Here is a 9068-nt window from a genome sequence, read left to right as displayed (position 1 = left end):
TGTGTGGTTGTGCCCACTAGCCTGTGTGGTAAATTAACCCGAGCCATTCACGAGAAGCTTATGCACCTTGGCTACCACAAGACCTTATTGACCCTTAAGCGGGACTATTACTGGCCGGGTGTTGAGGGTGACGTGGCACTGATTTTAAAGGGTTGCCACGACTGCGCGCGGAGGAAGGCCCCAGTTGTCCGGGACCGGGCCCCGCTGCAGTCCATCCGGGTTTCTCGCGTTAATGAGCTCGTGGCGCTCGACATTTTGGGGCCATTCCCTGCATCCCAACGGGGCCACAAATACCTCTTGGTGGGCGTTGAGTACCTCACACGTTGGCCCATGGCATGGCCTTTGGTCGATCAGTTGGCCTCTTCTATCACCGAGGCCTTCGTCCAGGGGTACGTGTTTGACAAGGGCGCGCCGGAACAATTGTTGACTGACCAGGGGCGGAATTTCTCGTCTAGGTTGCTCAAGGAGGTGTGTGACCTCCTTGGCACCAAGAAAATCCGCACCTCGCCCTACCACCCCCAGTCAGACGGGATGGTAGAGCGCTTGAACCGCACCCTTACGTCCATGCTGTGCCACCAGGTGAACACGTCCCAGTCAGACTGGGACCTGTTCGTCCCGGGGGTCTTGGCAGCGTATCGGTTGGCCCCTCATGCCTCCACGGGATTTTCGCCTTTTTATTTGATGTACGGTAGGGAACCGGAGCCCCCGGTGCACGTCCAGATGGACGTTGGCTCCTCCAAGAAGGGGTCGGCGGTGCCGACCCCTTTGAAGGTCGCGCTTGACCGGCTGCGCGAGGCGCGACAGGCCGCTGCCGAGAATTCCGCAAGCCGGCAGGCGGCTAATGAGCGGCTGCCCAAACACCAGGCAGCTGGCCTCCCGTGGATAGCGGGTCAAAAAGCGTGGCTGCATTGTCCCCAGGTCCCCGTTGGCACATCGGCCAAATTGCATCGCCCTTGGCAGGGCCCCGTGGAGGTTGTGGAGGTCCGCCGGCCGCAATGCGTCCGGATTCGGTTCGGTCGCCGGCAGTGGATAGTGCACCCGTCCCGGCTCAAACGTTATGTTCCATCTACCCTGGGGGATCCACCCCCAATTCCGGAGCGGCCGGCTGATGATGTGTCCGGCGTGCCTGACCGGCCGGGTCTCGTTGACGGAGGTGACGTCCGACCTGTGTGTGTGCCCCCAGGCCCCTCCCGAGTGAGGCCGACAGAGACCCCCCGGTCACCGGAGGCCACGGCGGTGGGCCTGTTGCCCGCTGACGGGCCACCTGCACGGGAGGCGGACATCATACGGGGGAGCGGGCCAGCAGCACATACCCGCTCGAGGGGGATGCGGCTCCGGTGACGGCCCTGATGGCCATTCAGCGGGCCCAGCCCCTGGCGCCCGTTCGGCGCTATCTGGCGGATGAGGCCTTCGGGGTCTATTTGTTTTGTTTTTTGTTGTTGCTGTTCTGCTTGAGGGGCCGTTCTGCCCTAAGGTTTAGTTTCTAGCAGCCGGTTATACCTTCAGGCACACGAACTCGTGAATATTCGGTCTTCGGTCCGGTGTGGGGCCCCGCTTGCGGGGTGCTTGCAGCCGGGTCGGCTGTTTTTTTTCACGGGGGGGGGTGATGTAGAGGAGTAGAGGAGAGTGGTGGCGTCGCGTGCGCTGTCCGGTGCGGTGACATCACGGGACGTGGGGTCGCACGCGCCGGGCAGTGCACGTGACGTCTCGCCTCAGAGGGTATTTAAGGGAGACCCCGTGACGTAAGCAGGGTCACTGGAGGAACGGGGATAGTGGAAGGGGTGAAGAGGGAACCCTTATAGTGATACTTGTTAATAAACCCTGGCGGAAGCCCCTAACTCACCTCCGTCTCCGAGTACCTCCGTCTACAACAGCAACAACTACTTAACACTATTAACATGCCCTCCCTTTGTTGATGCTACCCCCCCTCCCTTTGGTGCTGCTGATCCTGCATAATGCATGGGCATAATATGACTTTGAAACCCCCCCGCCCACCTCCTACGCATTTCCCATGAATATGCTAAATTCCTCTTGATATGCACATTCTTTTGTTAAGGCTCTCTTCTTCTTCCACCTCCAACTCAGCTTATATATAAGCTCCTAGCTTGGCAGTGTCTCATTCTTCACCTGAAGACGGCTGCTTGTGTTGTAGCCGAAACGTCGTAAAAATTGTTTTATTATGTTTTATTTTTATTATTTTATTACTTCCCTTCTACGTGACTTTACCGAAAGAACCAAGAAGAATTACGTCTTCATTCTATAATATTTACACTTGCCCCCTCAGTAGGGGGTTTGAGTAGTGACGTTATGTCAATTACACTTGATTGGTGCGCATCTGCTCATAGTTACAGGCAAGTGAGGTTAATTTTGTATTCGTTGACTTTCAGTATTTACTGCTCTTGCTCGTAGCAAAATGTTAGCACCAAAATGGCGGAATGCCCTCGCAGTCGCTCCTAATCACTTACTTAATATACATGCGTGCATTTCCCCTCTCCCTTGCTTCTTTCACTAAAGTCACATACATAGAAAACTATTATTTACAAACTTATTTAGTCAATATAAAAGTTAGAGTGTGCGTGTGTAAATCCATGTGGGGGTGTGAGTCTATATATGTGTGTGCGTTGTGTCTGTGCGAGTCTGTGTGTGTATGCGTCAATGTGTGTGCGAGTCAATGTGTGTGACAGTCACTGTTTGTTTGTGTACGGCCATGTGTGTGTGTGCTGTGTTTAAGTCGATGTGTGTCAGTCAATGTGTGTAAGTCCATATGTGTGTGCATAGTTCCATGTACATGTCAGTCGATGTATGTGTGTGTTTAAGTCGATGTGTTTGTGTTAGACGGTGTGTGTGTGGGTCCATGTGTGTCAGTCGATGTCTGTGTGTGTGTACGTCGAAATGTGTGCCTGCGTGAGTCCATGTGCATTTGTAAGTCGACGTGTGTGTACAAGTCAATTTGTTTGTGTGTGGGTCGATGTGTGTCAGTCGATGTGTGTGTACGTCGATATGTGTGTGAGTCTGTGTGTTAGTCGATGTCTGGCAAAACAACCCCCTACCTCCTCGCGGTGCCGGACGGGCAACTCTGTCATGGACAGTGCTGTGGGGGGAGGGCAAATGCCCACTGGCCTCTCCCCTCATGGCGTCTGTGACCACCACAGTGGCTAAACGGGGGCTCTGGACGGATGCGAGGGGCTGGTAACCCCTCCACCTTCAATTCATTACCACGAAACTACGAATTAAACATAAATATGTAACTAATAAGCTTGTGCCGGAGGCCCCGGGGGGACAGGCGTCTATGACGTCTCCTGGCCAAACCCCAATTGGCGGAGCCAGGAGATTGAATCTTCACCCTCGGGGCTCCTCCAGAAACAATGAAAAGTCACTACGGATGGCCACGTGGAATGTTAGAATGCTCACTGCGGAGGAGAGGCTGCCACTCCTTTGTCGGGAGCTGGACCGGTACCGCCTGGATCTCTGTGGCATTCAGGAGGTCCGGTAGACCGGTTCTGGCTCCTGCTACCATGAGGGGTGGACAGTCCTCTTCTCGGGGCAGGAGACTGCCAAACAACAGGGTGAGGTGTGGTAAGCTGTAAGCCCCAGGCTACTTTGGGCTCGCCTTCCCATTAACCGGAAACGAGGAGTGGTGGTCGTGGTTACTTATGCCCCCACCGAAGACAAACATCCGTGGAGGGATGCAGGCAAAGCCGATGAGTCGGATGCCTTCTATGACCTCCTTTCAGGTGCTGGCTAAGGTGGCCACTCGGGACAGAGTCATCTTGTGACTTCAATGCCCGAGTTGGTCATGATGCTGGCACCTGGTCTGGAGTGTGTGTGAGTCGCTGTATGTGTGTACGTCGATATATGTGTGTGTAACTCCATGTGTGTGTATCTAAAGTGGATGTCTATGCGTGTGTGAGTCCATGTGTAAGTCCATGTGTTTGTGTGTGTGTGTGTGAGTGAGTCGATATGTCTGTGTGTCAGTCCATGGCCGCTTTGTGTACGTGGCTCTATGTGAGTCATTGTAAGTCAATTACTTTGCGTGTCTGTAGGTCCATGTGTGCGTGTGAGTGAATGTATGTGCTTTATTGACCTGCTCAAGGCCGCTAACACCATCAGTAGGCCTGGCCTCTGGGTTGTTCTTCATTCTTACGGAGTACCTCACCCTTTGCTCACGATCGTTAAGGACCTTCATGATGGTGAGCGGCCCCGCGTCAAACTATGTGACCGTCAGTCAGAGCCATTACCTCTACACCTTGGGGTGTGACAGGGAGGTCCTCTGGCTCCCACATTATTTAACATATCTTTTGACCACATAGTTCGTAAAGCCTTCAATGGCTGTACTGGAGGAATTACCATATGATACAGATACAATGGGAGGCTTATCGATGCCCGGGTGCGGTCAAGGGATGGCTCCCTATTGCTTAAACATGTTATGTATGCCGATGCTCTGGTGATTGCTGCTCACTCAGAGGAGGAGTTGGAGGCACTGCTGCTGAACCTGGAGCTTGCCACTAAGAGGTGGTGGCTTACCATCAGCCCCACCAAAACTAAGCACGTGCCTGGGTATTTTGTACCATCGGACAATCCACCCCCACAACTGACAATTGGTGAACGGCAGTTGTAGAGAGTTTGGAGAGATTCCCATACTTGGCCAATGTGCTCATGACTGGCTCCAGTTTAACAGCAGAGGTCTCACTCCAAATCAGTCGAGCGCCATTATCTTTTTTATCGGCTGCGTTACGCTGTGTGGAAGCTACCTGGTCTCTCGCTCCGCATGAAGCTCCAGGTCTTCTCGCCCACGCTAATTCCCTCCCTTCTCTACACTTGCGAAACGTGCACCCCCCTAATGGAACATCTTCGCCGGTTAGAAACATTTAGGCTGGCCTGCTAACGATCCATCCTGGGTTTAACCATGTGTGCATCTAAGTCGATGTGTTTCTATGTGTGTGGATCGATGTCTGTGTGTAAGTCCATTTATCTATCTGCCTTTATCGCCCGGGCAACGCCGGGTTCTTAACGCTAGTTACTCAATGTTTGATTACTTAGACCTGTGCGAAGCCAAGTAAATTAGCTAGTACTGAATAAATACTATACTTTCGATGATGTTTGTGCGTGAGTGGGGAGTGGTAGTGCAACGGTTAGCATGCTGAGCTATAATCGCAGTGAGCCGATTTATATTTCCTGAGCCAAGCCACATTTGGTTGTCGCCTAATGAAGCTGTTTGTAATTACTGTCGAAACGTCGTACTCAAGATTGTAAATGTTGTGGCTTGGCTCTCCAACACACAACCGGTGTGCTGTACTAGTGACGAATTGGCCACGTTCTGTTTACGTGACAACCCTTACTAGTTGGCTGTGTCGGGTGGTGGGGGTTTAACTACACGATTTAACCCAAACAAACCTGTATTACAGATGTATATTTGGAGTTTGCGTGTCTCTCTCCCGTGGTCGCGTGGATTTTCCTCCACATTTAGAGTCAACATCACCACGCGTTTAGAGTATTTGACTGATATACATTTCCACACGTTGCTAAGCCACTTTGTTGTGGGCAGGTGGATTCTGGAAAAGAGCAGTATAGCTCAAGTGGGCTTGGCCTGGTACAAGAAAAAAAAACTAAATACTTAAAATAAACAAACTTTCAAAGTAGTGAGCCAGATGAAGACAAATTAAACTTAAGCAAAGAATTAAAGCAAATGCCATCAGGCGAGGGCAGGAGGCAAAGCCCCGCATGGCTAGGCCCCGCGTTGTAATGTTCCAACCTGGACATCGATTCCATACTTGCTACTCCTCAATTGATATCCCTACGAGAAAGAAGATGCGAGGCTCTACCTGGGTAAACAACAACAACCACGACAACAACCACGATGTGAACTTCTCACCTCTGATCTCAGTGAGAGCGCGCGCAGTGCAGCAGCTTCCTGGTATCTCGTGACGTCACGCAGCAGCAGGAGGTGACATGACGTCACTTACGGGGATCAACACAATCCCCTCCCCAACGAGCGGCGGTGTAACTTAATACATTATGTTAATGAGCCGCCAGTAACTAAGCGTAGCTTTGTACAAATAAGGATAGAAAAAATAATAACAATTATGGGACCTCCTTTGCCAGCACCAAAGTATGGGAATAGGTTTTCCCCATTTTCTGGCAACAAAAACAGGTGTTAAGATGTTAAAACACCAAACTGACACCTTTTACAAGGAATCATGTCTGCATTAACCAGAATAATTGTGGTAAAAATGCAAACAAAAAAAACGTACTCTTAGACCGGCCCGTATGTGAAGCACGGGACATGCTGCTCACACAACCTACAGCAACAGCAGTTGTGCAACGTGCACTCCGTATGCAGTTGCAGCCCTTCGAGGCTATGGGGCGAGAGCACCGGGAGTGGCGCCGGGAGTGGCGCAGGGGTGACAGGGGGCCATGGCACTCCGGATGAACCCAGAGGGCTGGTTGCCGGAGGTACTGGGGGTGGGGCCCCCAAAGAGGGGGGCTGGGGGACCCCGGGACCGGTTCCAGGGGCCTCTGGAAAGGTCGAGAAGAAGGCGTGCCTAGGGGCGTGGGAGGCCCCGGGACTGGGAATATAAGCCGGACCCCTCAACAGGTCCGGCGGTTGTTGCTGGTCTCAAGACATGAAGACGCCCGGGGTCAAGACCAGGACTCGAGTCGGAGTCCGGCTTGACGGCTCCCTCCCCCAGTCGCGTTAGGGCGAGTTAGGCTGGAGGGACCACCTTCCCAGTTATCTGGTGGAAGGGGCAGCTACCCCTTGTGTTAGAAAGTATTAACTTAATAAAACGTGTTGCCTCCAAGAAGCCTCGCTCTCCCTCTGTACCCACTACATATGCATTGTCTTTGAAACTGATTAGTCCACATCAGAGACAGCTTTCTCTTGAGCCTAGGCTCAGAGACACCTTTCTCTTGAGCCTACGTGACTTTACCGAAGGAACCAAAGATAATGCAATTATCAGAGTACGTTTCTTTTTGCATTCTGACCACAAGCATTGTGGTTAATGCAGACATGATTCCTTGTAAAAGGTTTCAGTTTGGTGTTTACCATCTTAACACCTGTTTTGTTGCTAGAAAAAAGGGTAAAACCTATTCTCAATAATAACAATATCACGACGTTTTGCTCGCAACACAAGCAATCAAAGAAGATGGCGGCGGCAGCGTGTGCGGCGGCGTTTGAGTTGTGCTGCGTGACTGTGTGAGTGAGCTGTGTGTGTGAGCTGTGTGTTTAAATTGAGATTGGCGGGTGCAGGGGGGTTAAATCGTTTAACTCGGGTTTAATCGTGTGTTCTTTTTCCATTTGTCCGTAATCATCCCTTTCCTTCATCTCTCTCGTGTCAGTATAAATGTACATATCTGTATTCATTACAGTATTAAATACAAATGAATGTTTATTTATTCTAATTGTAACGTTTATTAACGTTTATTTAATGTTAATGAGTTTGAATGTGATTTAGGACCTAGTCCGTAAGCACCTTGCCTAAAGCCCATGGCTTTTTGATTATTTAAAAAGTTTGTAAATTTGTGTAAATTTATGCACAATACATCGTACTCGGGTCACCGGGTTCATAATACAAGATACAAACACACGGATATTTATTATAATTTAAGATTTATTCACTTTGTTTATCGAGTTTAAATGTGATAACGGCCTAGTCCATACTCTTAGGTTTTTCGGTAAAGTCACGTAGGTAAAAATAATAATAATAAAATAATAATAAATGAAAATAATTACATTCAATCACGTTTCGGAGGCAACACAAGTCTCCGTCTTCAGGTGGGACCGTCACAGCCAAATTTACTGTATCAAGTGAAGGGAAATCCAAGAGACTATCTTATATACTGATTAAGGGGAGGGGGGAGGAGCTTATCTAAATATGGCAGTCAGGGACTGGGAGGGTGGGGGGGTAGAAGGGGAAGGTACCGGTTAAGCACCTCTGCAAGAATTACAGCCGATGTTGGCTTCCAAAACCAAAAAATTGCAGTACTGTTAAACGCTGGGGATGTCAGCAACTCGGTAAAATAGACTAGTACCTGTCAAATAAGATGGTACACATATGCGTAGTTAAATCTTTTTTATATGGTTAATAACATCTTTCCAATGATTGCTCAATTTGTACCCATCATCACGGTTGAAGTTATGTCTATGTTTGTATATCTGGATGGCTTCATGTGTAGTGACATAAGAAGGGAGGGGCTGCTGGGGGCTCTGGGACCCTGGGAGGGCCAGGCGCTTAAGCCTCTTTGCACCAGGCGCTGGGTTCCCAGGCGGGTCCAGACGCTTAAGCCTCTGGGCGCCAGGCGTTGGGTTCCCAGGCGCTTAAGCCTCTTGGCGCCGCCAACGGGGGGGGGGGGGGGCTGTGTGTGCTCTGTGGGATGTCTGGTGGCGCACACGGCCCCACCCCCTCGTTGGACTAGGCATAAAAAGAGGAGCTCCCTGGACGATCGGGGCCAGTCATAGCTCAAGACCCAAGACACAAGACCAGCCATCTGAGGACCCTGGGATGTTGTGAGAGCCAGTGGTGGGACTCTGGAACTCCCGACTCTACGACCTTGTGAGGGCGAGTTCCAGAGCGTAGCCAGAGTAGAGTATCTAGGCTGTGTACCTAGGCTGTGTACCTAGGCTGTGTACCTAGGCGGTAACAGAGTATCTGGACTGTTGGAGAGTGTTGGGTTGTAATAAACAAGTTACCTCTACAAGTGTCTCCGGAATCCGTTACATTTGGCGTCAGAAGTGGCTATGGAGACAAGAAGTAAGCCACGTACCTTCAGTCCTGACGGCGATGTCGAGGAACAAGCAGCGATGGGGCGGCCAACGCCGGTCGACAGCGACGCTGCACCGCCGGCTGAGCAGCTGTCTGCTCCGCCGACCGTCCCCTCTCCAGCGTCGGGAGCAGGAATGGAAGAGGCGCTGCTTCGCCTCACTGAGCTGCTCCACGCCACCGTCTCCATCCTGGACAACATGCGTCGCTCACAGGCGGAGACAGGAGGGAGAGAGGCAGCGCAGCGGCCGCGCCATTCCGCCGGCTCCAACACAAAGATGGCAGCCGTTCCCGCCGCAAATACATCCG

Source organism: Lampetra planeri, chromosome 78 (genome assembly GCF_965212315.1).
Source record: "Lampetra planeri chromosome 78, kcLamPlan1.2.h2, whole genome shotgun sequence".
Taxonomy (NCBI): domain Eukaryota; kingdom Metazoa; phylum Chordata; class Hyperoartia; order Petromyzontiformes; family Petromyzontidae; genus Lampetra; species Lampetra planeri.
The sequence above is the reverse complement of the archived record's forward strand: the minus strand, read 5'-3'. Positions refer to the sequence as shown.